Here is a 16131-nt window from a genome sequence, read left to right as displayed (position 1 = left end):
GTTAAGAACTTTGCTCTCTCACACCTGTTCTGTTTCACGTTGGTAGCTTTAAGAGAAATGGGTACAAAATAAAAAATTTTATACTCACCTTTTGGTCGTATATTTGTGTGTGGTGTTTTGGTCGATGGTTTAAGCAAAAAGAAAAAAAAAGATGGGTAACGCATCTACGTCTGTTAATATTTTGCAACAAAACACTACCAAAGCAATAGTTTTTAGCGAATGAAGATGCTCCTTAATAGAACCCTTTCCACAGAATCACACTTATACAACTTCTTGCCTCGATGGTTACTTAACAGATACTACAGATGATCCCTATGAAATGAAACATTGTATCAGTTACTACGTGTTTTGTCGAATAGATAATGGCTGTGGATGTAGGAAATTGAACAAAGATTTGTGGGGAAACGTCCAAAAACCCGGGAATATCTCTTTCATTGAACGATTGCTCGTTTTAGTAGTGGCGCTGGCTTCAAGTAGCTTGTGTGTTTGCCTGATAGTGGCCTCATTTCGTCACCACAATGCACGGTTTATTTTTTTTTTTGCCCGCATACTTTCTCGAGCATTCGCTAATACTGCATTTTACAATGCGGAAGCGCGGAGACAGGACGTCGTACGGCGCACACTGGCCGAGTGGACAGTAGGGGTCAGCCGGACGGGCTTTTATTTGACATCTCGTTAGGACACTGTGAGAATGCAACCCTAGTTCCTTAAATGCCGCAATTACCGTGAATACCCTAATCTAGCTTTGCAAAGTCTGGATCGTTCTGTCGTTCAGTAGCGCGTGTGTGAGTTGATCAATAGGGTAAAAGGCTCCGAGATGCTCCACATGTTGCTCATGCAACAGTAATTCGATGATGAATGCTTATAATCTATGTGCCAGTGATATCCCTTCAATTCGGAAGTTTGCGCTTCCATATCGGTCAGTTACGTAGGAAAAATATTTTTTGCCAGATCAGGGTGTTTCTGCACGTGTCTGTCAGTACAAATTCGAGGGGAATGATCAATTAGGTTAGTGGTGAAATATAGTTAACAAGACCATTGCACCTGTGCCGTGCACGGCTTCCCTTCCTTATTTCACTAATTAAGGAAAATTCTCAGTAATTTGCTTCGTTTGAACAATAAAGATGATTTATGAATGTTGGAATATTTCCTATATATATTTCTGAATATTCATGTTTATAACACCTAGTAATGAATGGCTGGACACTGACAATTTTTTTTGCGGCTTCTACAACTCTTACAGGTATTACTTTATAATCCGCAGTCTCTTCGAGCTGTCTCACCCACCTGGACGGTATTCCGATATTTTCTTCTGATCATTACTTTTTAGAGCTTAGATTATAACAAAAATATGATGCTTTCATCGCCTCATGTAAAGAAATGCGTATGTTATCCCCCTCAATCGAACTTCAGGCTTGGCCAAAGGAGCACACCTTGCGCTTTAATTTTTAATTTACGAACATGGCATCTCTCGCATTCTTCTCGTCCGCTGTTGCAAAGGTTTTGCGCTATTAACCATAGCTTCTTGTTGTAAGCTATCCGCTTTGCGGCCTATAAAGGATGTCCCAGCTGTCATGCACCAATATTATAAAAAAGAGTAACGCCGTAAGTAGAAGAAAACGTAGGGCATAATGTTTGCAGTACTGTGGAGAAGCGGGCAACGTTTTTTCGTTGATGAAGCTTGACTAATTATTGTAATAATTATCTAACTCGACAAGTACTGTCCCAATTACTGAAGTGTCAATCAGGCACTTGTAGTTACCCACGAGGGGAATCTAAATTCGGTATTTTCAGAAACGAACTATTTGCGTACACGTTTATTCTGACTGATAAAAAAAACCCTCGAAATATGAAAAATATCTGCATTGGATCACGCCTGTCACGCCTGCTCAGCGACCACTAGTTAGACCGCTTTTATAGGAGACCAGAAGAGTCCCTCAGGGAATCATACGTCGTCAGAGTGTCCCACTTCGTGGATGCGTTTCTGGTGGTCTACATACAGGGCGTGACTCGGCGGCACAAGTAGACCGGATCTATGGGATATATGCCTCGGTTTTGAATGTGTTTACCCTCATGAAGGAACTACCTAAGAAGGGTGCCATAGGTTTTTGGATGTGAGTCTTCTTCACTCAATAGACCGCGTGTGCTAGAAATACGAACAGCGCTCCCAAAAAGTATCCGCCAGTTCTTGCCGGCGCACTCAAAACTGGTGAAGAGGAGTATGGTCACTACTGAGTTAATGATCAACCTGCTGCGCTCGTGCGTCCAACAAGATTGAAGGAGTTTGTATGCTTAGGTGAGGCGTTTGAGAACGTCAGGTTTCCCGAAGGAATTCCTGAATGCGGTAGCGGAAGGCTCCTGGGCGAGTTAACGGGACGGATGACACGAAGGCCTAATGAGCTCAAGCTAGTAAAGAAAGTCGCGGTTATACCGTACGATCAGAGCATATCCCATCGGCTCAAGAAATTGAGAAACTGGGCGGGCGTTAACGTTGTGTTCTCATCAAAAAGCAAATTGAGTAAGTGGTGCCGAAAAGTGAATGCTAAGTCGCACAATGATAAAAAAACGCACACCAAGAATCATGCAACACGCTTTACGGAGCGCACGAAAGAAGTTGTATACGAGATTCCCCTTCGTTCCGGTGGCTCATATATCGGGAAAACACGAAGATTCCTCAATGACCAGCTGCGTGAACACGCGAACGCACTGAATACACGCACGGGAAGTAACCTCGCATACACATCATGCGGTTGCTTCCCTTACCTAGAAGGCTCCGCCGTCTCGAAGAATGACAGAGATACCGGCACCCGGGAGGTACACGAAGCGTTTAAGATTGCCATAATGGACGACAAATGTGTCAGTTAGGCATCGGTGGCATTAACACTAAAGGAGATAAAATACTTCAAAGGGTGAACGTGAAAGTGTAGAAGACACGATGTGTTTGTGTCTGTTTTATATTTGTGTAAATCCTATGTTTTTGTGGTATTGTTTCAAGTGGGACAATCATACTGACGAAAGCCGCAATAAATGGCGCTCAGTTGTTTCATAGCGCTTGTCGGTTCTGCTTCACTCTTAGTCCACGTGTTTTGGTTAACATTTTTTTAAAATGAACTTATCACAATTTCAAACCGAACACCTGTAGAAAACTGCCGTGGCCACCCCTGCAACCGCAGAGAGAACCATGACGTGAAAGAAGCGCAGCCGTGCAGCCTGACCACGACCGGGCTACAGAAGCCATGTTTGGCAGTTTCCCAATTAGGACGTTACATCTGGCAAAGGTATTCGCGTTCGTGGTTTTTGTGTTCAACTTCACGCATGCGCACTTGTGCTCATTTTCCTTTCTTGAATGACAGGTTGACAATTAAAAAAGAGCTTAGGAGAAGGCGCATTTGCAACATTCGCATTAGGAGGAGTGTAGAAAAAGTGACGTAATAATTTTCGCGTCCATGCAGGCCTGCGACAACGGCGTCCTAGCAACGGCACCGGAGTCCCATCTACCGAGGCGCTCCGTCACTGCACGGCCCAGTCGGTAGCTAATTGTAAGCATGCACAGGCAAAGCAGACAAGAGTGGAGCTACCCAATGCGGAAAAGGAGGCGCAAGTGTGCTAAATACTGGCAACAAGGGGCGGCCTACTAAAATGACATTTCCGGATTCAGTAGAAGAGACGGCATGGCCTTTCCTATGCTTTTCTTTTCTCCTTGATCAGCTTTATATTTCGCGCACTGTACTGCCGTCATGACGGTGGAGCCATCTGCTGGCGCAGCGGGGTATCTCTGCCTCGACGGCCATCGAGGTTGTGACGCCATCTGTCGGCGCATCCGGGTAACTTTACGGTACCCCGATACGGGGTTAGCCTTCGCCAGGAATAGCCACAAATAGTGCGCGTTGAATAGTGATGACAATAGCCTTCACATGGCGTGACCAGCATCATCACCAGACATTGCAAGCCCCTAAACAGCTCCGCTCGTGTCAAGTACCGTCAAAAGACCATAGTCCTCTGCCGCCTGCATCCCGTATATTCCTGTCCCTCTCCACCCCCAAAGTCTAATGCGTTTCCGCTCCCGTCTAGCCTCTCCCATTATAAATACGGTGCGGTTCGGTCACATTAGTTTGATTTTCTTGCTGACTGAGAAAACTTTATTGAAGTGAAGATATAGGAAAGAATGACAGAAAGAAAAGGATGCCAGAATACCACATTGGAGCCCTTGTCCAAGGCTTCAAATGCTTCTGCTCCCGTCTTCCTCTGGCTGATTAGCTGTTTTCGGATCTGCAAATTCGGCTGACGAGGGCGGCCTCCATAATTTACGTGAAGTAAGTGGCGGGTCATTTTGGTGTTGGACCACTGCCCAGAGATGTGGGCAGGCCCACGTTTCATGGAAGAAGGTAGCAGTCTCTCCGTTAGCCTGCAGTCGCGTGCGTAATCGGAGGGCTGTTCTTGGGAAATCTCCGCCTAGCAATATTTATATGTACGAAGGCATTCAATTTAATCTTAGGTAGCGTCTGGGTTTCAGTTGCCGTTACTTCGTGATGAGGAATTGGGTATGTAGCCTACTCTTTCCCGGCATTTTGTAGGTACTCAACGTTCTTAGTGGGGTTAGACCACACAGGGCTGGTAAATAAGCCCGCGCGCCCACCGATTTCCAGGCTCGTTACCAGGCAGTCTCTCATGTCCGGGAATACACGTAATCTTCTGAACTTTCTTGAGAGATTCCGGAAGGACCCTTCGAAGCGCAAGTGGTATTCTTCCTGCCGCTAGCATTCGCACAGCCTCTTGCTAATCGGTGATGATGTCGACGCCGCGGCCATTTCGTTATCCGAGCAAATTGCGAGGAGGAGAGCTCCTACTTCCACGTGGTTTGTGGTGGTAATTCGCATAGTTATGCGGCTGATGATCTCCCCTTCACCGGTGATAACCTATATGGCCACCATTTCTTCATCATACTTCGCTGCATCAATGTACAGAGTAATATCGTGATTTCCGAATTTCCTTTACACGGAAGTGATCCTAGCCTTTTTTCTTTCTGTGTGGACATTCGGATGCATGTTTTTGAAAAGCGGCAGCGCCTTGTTGTGGAATCATCTTGCAAGGTTTAGGTCTGTTAATAAACAATAAGCAATAGACAATAAACACCTCTTGCGTACGAAGGCTTTGTGAGCGTGTGATCATGGACATATACCGGATGCCTCCAGTCTTACTTGTTTAAATCATCATCATCATCATCACCAGCCTATCTACGCCCACTGCAGGGCAAAGGCCTCTCCCATTATTCCCCACTTACCTCGGTCCTGTGCCAACTGTGACCAATTTATCCCCGCCAACTTCTTGATCTCATCTGCCCATCTAACTTTCTGCCGCCCCCTACAACGCTTGTCTTCTCTAGGGATCCACTCTGTTGCCCTTAATGACCACCGGTTCTCTTGCCTTCGCATTACATGCCCTGCCCACGTACATTTCTTCTTCTTAATTTCTACTAATATGTCTTTAACACCAGTTTGCTCCCTGACCAACTCCGCTCTCTTCTTGTCCCTTAATGTTACACCTATCATTTTTCGCTCCATTGCCCGCTGAGTCGTTCTCAATTTAAGTTGAACCCTTTTGGTGAGCCTCCAAGTTTCTGCCCAGTAGGTGAGTACCGGTAAGATGCAGCTGTCATACACTTTCTTCTTCAGCGACAATGGTAGGCTGCTATTCATTATCTGAGAATGTCTGCCATATGCACCCCACCCCATTCTGATCCTTCTAATTATCTCTGCCTCATGGTTGGGATCTGGGGTCACAACTTGGCCTAAGTAGAAATATTAGCTTACCACTTCCACTGCCTCGCCACCTATCTCAAACTGCTGTGCTGTCCCGAGGTTATTGATCATTACTTTAGGTTTGTGCATATTATTTTCAGGCCCACGGTTCTACTCTGTTCGCCCAGTGCGGAAAGCATGCTTTGCAATTCGTCCCCCGAGTTACTTAGCAAGGCAACGTCATCAGCAAATCTGAGGTTACTGAGGTATTCTCCATTAACCCTTACTCACACCTGTTCCCAATCCAACGTTCTGAATACTTCTTGTAAGCATGCTGTGAATAACATTGGAGAGATTGTGTCTCCTTGTCTGACACCCTTCCTTATAGGTATTTTACTGCTCTCCCTATGGAGGATGATGGTAGCTGTTGACCCACTGTAGATATCCTCTAGTATTCTTACATAATGCTCATCTACCCCCTGGTTCCGTAATGCCTGAATGACTGCTAGGGTTTCGACCGAGTCAAATGCTTTCTCATAATCTATGAATGCTATATATAGGGGTTCAGTATACTCAGTGCACTTCTCTATCACCTGATTGATCGTGTGAATATGGTCCATTGTTGAATAACCTTTACGGAACCCTGCTTGTTCTTTAGGTTGACTGAAATCTAAGGTTGCAGAGATTCGGTTAGCGATTACCTTGGTAAATACCTTGTAGACGACTGACAGTAAGCTGATCGGCCTGTAATTTTTCAAGTCCTTCATGTCGCCTTTCGTATGGATTAGGTATATTAAGAAGAATATACGTAACGTAAGAAGAATATACAGCAATCCAATCCAGTCCAGTCTTTACAGCGTATTCGATCCTCTCCATATTATACTTCCGTATGCCAGCTGTGTTACGCCTATTGATTAACTTCGAGAGCTAGGCTGGTTCTATTCTGTCAGCTGCGGTGGAGATTCTCATGGTTTGCCCTTTCCTGATTAGATCTTTCGTCTCCTGTGAAAGTTTACCAGTATCCTGTCTAGCCATAGTGCCCCCGACTTCTACTGCACACTACGTGATAATGTGTGTAAAGTTGCCGCTGGCTTCCTTGGTCGTAAGCTCGGCTTCCTCGTTAAGGGCGGAATATTGGTTCTGCAGCGCGATCCTGAATTCTTCTACTTTACGTCTTACTGTTAGCTCATTTATCGGCTTCTTTCGTACTAGCTTGTTGCGGTCCCTCCTCAAATCTAGCCTAATTCGAGATCTTACCATACAACGGTCACTGCACCTTACCCTTCCGAGCACTTCCACATCCTGCACGACGCCAGGGTTATCGCATAATATGAGGTCTATTTCATTTTTGTGCTCCCCATTCGGGCTCCTCCAGGTCCACTTCCGACTCTCCCGTTTACGGAGGAAGGTATTCATTATGCGTAGGCTATTCCGTTCTGCAAACTCAACTAGTAGGTCCCCCCTGCTGTTTCTACAGCCCAGACCATAGTTCCCAACTGGCTTGTCTCCAGCGTGATTTTTGCCTACTTTAGCATTGAGGTCACCCATAACTATGGTGAACTGTGTTTTTACTTTAGCCATTGCCGATTCCACATCTTCATAGAAGCGTTGCACTACTTGGTCGTCGTGGCTGGATGTGGGCGCATAGCCCTGCACCACCTTGAGCTTGTACCTCTTATTGAGCCTAATTACAAGACCTGCTGCCCTTTCGTTAATGCTATAGTATTCGTCTATGTTGCCAGCTATGCTTTTATTGACTATAAATCCCACTCCCAGTTCTCTTCTGTCCTCTAGACCACTGTAACATAGGACGTGTCCATTTTTCAGCACCGCAAAGGCGTCGCCTGCCCTCTTAGCCTCGCTAGGCCCTATTACATCCCATTTAATGCCCTCTAATTGCTCGAACAACACCTCGAGACTTGCTTCGCTAGATAGGGTTCGTGCGTTAAACGTTGCCAGGTTCAGATTCCATTGGCGGCCTGACCGGATCCAGGGATTCTTAGCACCCTCTGCTGCGTCACAGGTCTGACCGCCGCCGTGGTCATTTGCTTCGAAGCCGCTGGGGACTGAGGGCCGAGGGTTAATTGGCGTATTCATGGGAGGTTGTGGCCGTTACTACACCAGGGTGGCCAATCCTGCTCTGGTGAGGGAGTGCATTGCCGGCAATGGTCGCCGGGGTCAGGCCGCACCCCAAGCCCCTTTGTGCAATTCCATCAATACGCGGATTTTTTTTTTCGAATCCGGTGGGAATTGTCCGGGACCGGGATTCGAGCCACGGTCCTTCTGCACGTGAGGCGGGTGTTCTACCTCTACGCCATCGCTGCTCCCTGAGTAACATAGGAGTATGTTTTGTATTGGAGGTTACTTAGGGTAGGTTGAGTGCAGCTTTCAACGCTGTGCGCATTATGGCGTTCATGTTCTCCTCCTCCGACTTCGTGAGATTTTAAAATGGTAGACCGTAGCCGGTACGAGGGATAATCAGTGCTTCTAATATTCGGACGGTGTCTTCTTCCCTTATTCCATTCCGGTTGCTTGTTAGCTGCTTGATTATGCGTGGTAGTGGGGAGGACTTAGTGCGCAGTGGCGTGACGGTCGTGTCCTGTCGAACATTTCTTTTTCCAGGTGCATCCCGAGTATTCTTACTGGCCTCCTCTCGGGTATGGGCGCGGTTCGTATGTGTAGTTGTACTGGGTGATTCTAGACATTTCTGTCGTACATTGGGTCCGTAGGAATTCCGACTTTTCTGGAGGGCACTTTCGTCTGCTCTCCAAAGCAGGCTTAGATATGCATTTCACTGCATTTTGAAGATTCTGCGTCCATTCTTATAGGGAGCCATGGTTTGCACATAGTGAAATATTCTCTGCGTATGTGACGCGTCCGACATATGGGAGTGCCTGTAGTTTGGCGATTTTAATCTTGGGGACGTTGTATAGCAGGAGGGAGATGGTAGATCCTTTTGTTAGTGTTAAAATTCGGAACAATGCCCCGATGGCCAGCATCAGTCCAGACTTCTTTTTGTGTTTCTGTCTCAAAACATCGTTTCTATTGCGTACTTTTATTTCCTAAGAAAAATATCATGCCCACACTTATTTCGTGTAACAGAACACTGCAAATATCACTAGAGCATTGATCTCTCATCTCAAATAGTCCCAACGGTTTCTTTTTACTGAATAGTGATAACAAGAACAAAATATATCTCCATATATACTGGATCAGTTACGTATCCCCCATATGAACTTCTGTTCAGTTTGGCTGTCTCGTTTAATTGAGCGACAGAAATGAAGAGGCAGATACAGAGAAACCAGAATTGCCGCTTCCAAGGAATGAATGGAACGTTCATCGAAATATTTTACCCACAACTCAGTCTCCAGTTCTTCTACATCGTGAGCTTCAATCAGACTTACGTGCACGTTTTACTCCGCCTTCAGAAGCTGCCCACTGGCCTTTTGTTACAATTCGCTCGCACACCGCGACAACCGTGTTTCGCGTTTTAAAAGCAGGAGTGGTCAAGTTCGCTCATTTTACAAGCCGCAGTGGCTTACCGCTGCCTCTGTGGATGTCCTCTTCTACAGGCATTGCATCGTAATTATTCTCAGCTTACTCGGTCTTGCACTCTCTGAATACTTCATTTTGCAGTGCGGAAAGGCAGTGACAGGAATTGGGACGCCGTGCAACGAACACTCGAGGAGCGGATGATCGGGTATGCCAGCAGTGCTTTCATTCTGCGTGTCCCTACGTCACGGTGGGAAAGCAACTCTAGCGCAGCCAATGATGGAATCACCGCCGATCACGTACGCCCCTCCCCCCCTTGTCCCTCACCCGCATAGCCCAAGTTCTCTGGATTTTCTTTAGCCATCTGCGCGTGGGTCGATGCAAAAATATTTTGCGACGTGCCTTATGGATTCCTCATGCATTAGCAACTGGATGCGTAGCTGCATGTAATTGCCATGTCAGCGGTGGTATTTTCTTCAGAACACAAGTCTGCACATGTATATTGCAAATGTGCTGTTAACAGACAAGTTTTTTTTTCATAAAATTAAATTGTTTCGAACTAAATCATCGTTTTCTCTTAAAAAAACAGGGAAAAAAGTTGCGAATTCGGGGTTTTTTTACTGTCTCGATAAAATGCAAACAATGGGGCAAATCGATATAACCGTCAATTAGTAATTATCTGATTGATTGATCATTATGCCTAATGGTGCAAGGGCTTCTAGCCAAAGAGCGCCAGAACACGGGTGTGTTAATGTCGCAGGTGACCTATCTGCTGCATGCTTTCGTTAAAAGTCGGTTATGTAAAATTGGTGGGTAGGGCCAATGATTGCCAGTAAAAAGTGAATAAAACTATTTGCAAGAGTATAAACAGATTTGGGCTAATAATCAGTGTGCCTCGGCAAGAGTTTTTGCCTAGGACAAAAAGGATGAGTCCCCTGAGTGTCACGGAAAAGTGCCTCAGCACTGTCCTGATTAGGGACGGACAAGATGGGGTCATGTGCGATAAGAAATGTTTATTAAAAATCAACCTCGGCAAAATAGTCTAAAAGTCTTTTTTTGCAGCTGATTATTCCTTCATCCGAGAGAATGTGCGCCGGGGGTAGTGGTATGGGTTGTGTGTATATACTAGCGAAGTGTCTTTGTCTGATTGTTTCGAGTGGCTTACATTCAATTAGGATAAGCAGTACAGAAAGACCTCCTCCACATTTGTCACATGTCGGTCGTGGTCTTCTATTTAAGAGGTATCCATGTGTTCCGTATGTGTGCCCTATCCTTAAACCCCGCACAGCAAGTTCTACAGACCTGTGAAGTTTTTCGGTTATGTGTATACCCATTTCTGGTTTGATTGCATCAAGTTTGTTTTCTTTTTGCTTGCACAGTGTTTCTGCCAGCATTCAGGGAGCTTTCTTTTAATGAGCAATTTCAGGTCACAGTAAGACACTGACATTATGTCCAGATTTCTTCGAAGAGCAGCTACAGCTGTCGCCCTATAAGCAGCATCATTTCCTGCTATTCTACAATGACCAGAAACCAAGCAGGCAGTAATTTTAAGCCCCATTGAATATGCGGCCATGATAGCGTGTATGAGCGAATTGAAGACTGCGTTGTTATGCGGCTTCGCTAAGGACGGGGCTGTCACCACACTGAGAGAATCAGTGTGTATGACCGAGCAAAATATTTTGTTCTGTATTATGTGTTCTACAGCCAGTGCAATGTCTTGGGCTTCACCTATGAAAACGCTACTGCAAGGATTTAGGACTTTTGAAGCACAGAGGTTTGGTCCACGGACGCCCGATGACACTGCAGAATTTGTTTTGGAAGCATCTGTATATAACTCTGCACATTCATATTTATGCTGAAGGCTTAAAACGTGCTGTTGAATTAAGGCACTAGGTGCTTTGTTTTCGTTTATGCTTGCAAAGACATGTCGCAGGCTACAGGCAGCAGCTTCCATGGGGCTATAGCATCAGCTAAAGAGGTTTTGTACGTGTCTTTGCCGGAAATGTCCAAGTTGAAGGCCCGATTATTTTTTGTTTTTTTTATGCTTGCAGAAGACATGTCGCATGCTACAGGCGATAGCTTCTATGGGGCGATATCATCAGCTAAAGAGGTTTTGTACGTATCTTTGAAGGAAATGTCCAAGTTGGAGGATAGATTATTCACTGTTATTGCATAGGGCTGCGGAAGTGAAGGCCGCCTAAAGAACAAAGATACAGTGGATGTGTCATGAAATAAGATGTTAGATGGGTGCTTTGTGATTGAGGTTGTGTTTACAGCATATAACAAGGAGATGTGCGCACGCTGGATTTGCAATGACCACATTTCAGATTCGACATACAAACTTTCTATTGTGCTTTGTACGAAAAGCACCCGTTGCCAACCGCAGGAATAGATGATATACAGGGTCCAGTAGTTTAAGAGCAGCTTTTGGGGCTGACTGATACACTAGGCTACCATATTCAAGCATCGATCTTACGAGGCTGCTGAAAATTTTCAATAAGCATGCTGTGTCCGTGCCATATGACTGACGTGTCAGAATCTTTAGAATATTTAGTGCTTTCATGCATTTTATTCATAATTGTTTTATATGATGAATAAAGGATAAGTTTTCATCCAACAGGACTCACAAAAAATTGTGCTTTTTGCTATCGGGATAGGCCTCCCTTTAAGAGTCACACATGGGTCTGCCCGCATGCCCCGTAGCCTACTAAAAAGTACGCAGCTGCTTTTGTCCCAGTTAAATTTAAAACCGTTCGCATTTGCCCACGTTGAGAGGCTGTTCACTCCGAGTTGGGGTTGTCTCTGGCCATATTGCAAGATTTAAAACTAATCTGAACATCATTCACATATACAGAGTAAACGAGAGGGCGGGGTAGACTGTTCTTTAAGGAATTCAGTTTGATGATGAAAAGTGAACAACTCAAGACACCTCCCTGAGGTACACCGTTTCTTGCATGAAAGCGCGTTATAGGACGTGGGCAATTCTCCTCAGAATGTCCTGTGGGTCAGATAGTCTTCTATGACATCTATCATATTGCCACAGATTCCGAATGAACAAAGATTGAGTAGAATGGCTTAACGCCACGTGGTATGATATGCCTTTTCTAGGTCAAAGAATACAGACATACAGTCTTGTCTATGCACGAAGGCGTCACCCTGCTATGCCTCAAAGGCCACAAGGGCATTCGTTATACAACTTCCCGAGCGAAAGCCCGCTTCACACTTGTCTAAAATCCCGTTATGCTCTAAAAAATAAACAAGCCGTCTGTTTATCATTTTCTCCAAAAGTTTTCATAAACAGCTTATCAATGCAATCGGCCTGTAGCTGGCAAGTAAACAGGTATCCTTCCTTTCTTTTAGTATTACAAATGCAATGATTCTTTCCAAGATTTGGGAAGACGTCCTGCTTGCCATAATTTATTGAATAAAAAAAGAATTGCTTCTTGGGTATCTTAATGAACATGTTTTAACATTTCATAAGTTACTTTGTCAGAATCAGGAGCAGTCTTTCTACGGGTAGTAATGCAGCTGCAAACTCATGTTTGGTTAACGGGCAGTTGTACCCCATGTGGACGTTTTTCCGCAAAGACTGTTGTTCTAATAAATTTTTTGTTCCAAGAATTCTGCAGTGTGGTGAGCAGAGCCGGAGACACTCTCAAAGTGTTGCCCAAGAGCGTTAGCTTGATCTTCAAGCATGTCTCCAGCTATGCTAACAAGTAGTAGGGTGTTTGTGTTACTTCCTTGTAGGGCAATAATTCTTTTCCAAACTTCGCTAGCAAGTGTAAGAGTTGATGGAAGAAGGAAATATTTTCCAGCTGTCAGTGTTCGCCTCTCGTCTAATTGGGCGGCCCTTTGCCTTTGTGCGTTTAAAGGCAACAAGATTTTCAGTAGTTGGATACCTTCTGAGGGCTGCCCAGGCTTTATTTGGCTGTTTGCGAGCTATCTTGCATGTCTCGTTCCACCAAGGCCTCCGTTTGTTGTTGTTTCTGCCAGACGTTTAGGGAATCGAGGAATGTGCTGCCTGTACTATGTGTGCAGTAATTATATCTGTCACTCCATAAATATGTAACTTTTTTATTGAGGCGAACGACAGTTGGGACATCCCCCTGAATATTTTTCCAGTCGACTTCCTCTTCACGAAATCATTGTGTGCGTGTTGGAATTGTGAGGCTATATATTGCGGTTAATGCAACAAGGAAATAGTGATTACCGTAGGGATTTGGTGTTATACTCCACTCTACTAATGGAAAGAGAGCTGGGGAGCCTATTACGAGATCGATCGCGGAGTAATTGTTTTGGGTAGTGTTGTGATAAGTCGGCTGTTTTTTTTTTGTTTATTAAGCTATTGCCAGAAGAGAGCAAGCATTTTTCTATAAGTCTTCCTCGTGCACCGGCACGTGCTGAACCCCAGAGCTGATGATGAGCATTATATTCACCCTTCAGTATGAAAGACTGCGGGAGTTGGTCAACTGAAGTTTCAAATTCATTAGCCTGGAGATGGTAATCTGGGGGTATAAACAAAAAACAAGCAGTTATTACCTTTTTAAAAATATTCGCCCTCATGGAAACTGCTTCAATGTTCATTAGCAGGCTTATTTGATGACAAGCAATCGACTTTTGAATGACTAAGGCAACGCCTACGGAGGAATAAGTGCAGCCATCTCTAGCGTTTCTACAAACCGTGTAATGTGTCAGAAAGTGTGTGTGTTTTGCGTTGAGATGTGTTTCCTGGAGACAAATTACCTCTCGCGTGTGTTCTGACAATATTTGGAAAATGTCAAGATTTTTCTACAGGCCCCTAATATTCCACTGTATAATGTTTTGCAACATAGATTTCGTGTTGGGGAAGATTGTGCTTGTTTGTTTACTTCAGTTTTGTTATTTACTGCGTGGTGGACCTGTTATTCTTGCTATTTGTCTTCTCCGCTCAACTTAGGGACGCCGCTCCCTCGACCACTCTGGTGCACCTGGGACGACGTTACGTCCATTTCCTCAATGGGCGCCCCATGAGCAGCTGATGGTCAAGCTCTTTCGGGCGTGCTCCGAGAGGGTTTGTGTCTTTCTTGGCCGCGCGTGAGGCGCAGAACGCGGCACGGCAAACGCAGAGGGTGGAGCCACCGCCCCCGCCTCCCCCCCCCCCCCCCCTACGTCCATGTCCCCCAGCCTCTCAGGAACACTTAGGGTGGGTGCATTAGACACCGGAGTGGCCGCACCGTCTCCAGACTGATGCTGCAGCCTAGCCCGGTCTCAGTTGGAGAAGAGGTCCCGCACTTGCGACTCAGTATTGTCAGAGTCCGGACTGTCATTGGTGTGACCTTTATACTCTGGTAGGGGATATTGTTGAGCGGTAGGTACGTATAGGCAACAAATTTTGTCTAGGAGTTCCCCATCCGTGCCGGTAAAGTTGTGGATGATCGTAAGGAGCCGGTGATTTTGTTCTGTTTTAGAACGACAGGGGTCAAGCAGGTGTTTGAGAAGGGCCCATATACTCTTCCTGCCCACGTTCCCCCTCATTTGGTCACATACTTGTCCCCACTGATCGCGAGCGAGACGGTCAGCGTGTTCGCGGATTTTGTCGTTTAAGTCGTCCAATTTGCGGCGAAGTTTTAGATTGTGTTTTTTACTTTCCACCGGCACTATAAGCTTCCGTAAGCCGCCCACAAGTGCTGCAGACGCGAGTCCACAGCGTCCGATGGAAGGTCAGGATCCGCCTGTTTGCTGGCGTTGCGCGCATCCGGCAGTAACTGGTGTACCCAGTATGGAAGTAATTAGCATCTACTTCAATTGCGATATTCTCATCTTGCGTGCGAATACACCTGAAATAATCCCAGTAGGTGATGTATGGCTGCTTGGGCTGCGGCTTCATACGCTGGGCAAAAGTGAGATCAATCTGAATGGTATAATGGTCACTACCAAGCGAATGGTCGGTGCAGTGCCAATGAACATTGGTGACGTGATTAGAGAAGGTGAGGTAAGTAGTAGAATCGCGTTGGACGCTGTTGCCTACCCTGGTCGGTACGATGGGATCCATTTCTGCAGTGAGGAGATGCGCTTGTACTTGATCCCACAAGAGGCTGCCTTTCTTGTTGCAGTGGGAGTATCCCCACGCGGTGTGGGGCGCGTTAAAACCACCTACGATTAGGAGCACATGCTTTTGATACTCTTTTTAGCGAGGGAAAATAGGAGATTAAAATTGTGACTGTGGGCCTCAGAATTGCTGTATACGTTCAGTATATAAACTCTGGTTGCGAAACGCTTAGTGGGGTACAGAACAACAAAATCACGAGGGATATTAATGCTATCGAATTTCAGCATTTCGGGTGGGATATTTAGTCTTAGTAAAACCACTGCCGTTTTGGGCTCATGAGAGCTTTGGAAAGCTTTGTACCCGGGGAGTTCAACGTTTATGCCAGTTTATTGCAAGACTATGATGTCCGCGGGTTTCTCTAGCGTATGGGAATGCATTTCTAAAGTACTGCGCTTCTGTTTATGGCCCCTGCAGTTCCACTTCATGACGCGTAGGGTCTCCGTTGTGTTATTCAAGGCTCTCGTCATACTGTTGGGTGACGACGGGTTCCAACGGAATTGGGTTATTGACTCCAGTGACAATCCCGCCAATGTACGAGCGCATTTCTTCGATGTTCCCCTGCAGCGTCGAGAACTTGGTCTGGAGGGTTTGACATAAATTGGTGCACACAGTTTTTTGATCGAGCAACGCCGTCCTAAAAGAATTCTCCATAGCTTGAAATCGAACGTTATTTGCTCGTCTTGCAGGGGTATCGCAGGGGCGGAATGGATGTCTTCCGCTGTCGCCTTGCATTTCGGCGGAGGTGGGATGCTGATTGAGGATTCAATAGCGTGAGCGTGCAGCTTAAGTCGGAAGGACGCATTTTCTCGGCGA

The sequence above is a fragment of the Haemaphysalis longicornis genome, unplaced genomic scaffold, assembly GCF_048455015.1.
Source record: "Haemaphysalis longicornis isolate Haplotype H1 unplaced genomic scaffold, Haemaphysalis longicornis Haplotype H1 scaffold_8, whole genome shotgun sequence".
Taxonomy (NCBI): Eukaryota; Metazoa; Arthropoda; class Arachnida; order Ixodida; family Ixodidae; genus Haemaphysalis; species Haemaphysalis longicornis.
Note: the sequence above shows the minus strand (reverse complement) of the source record.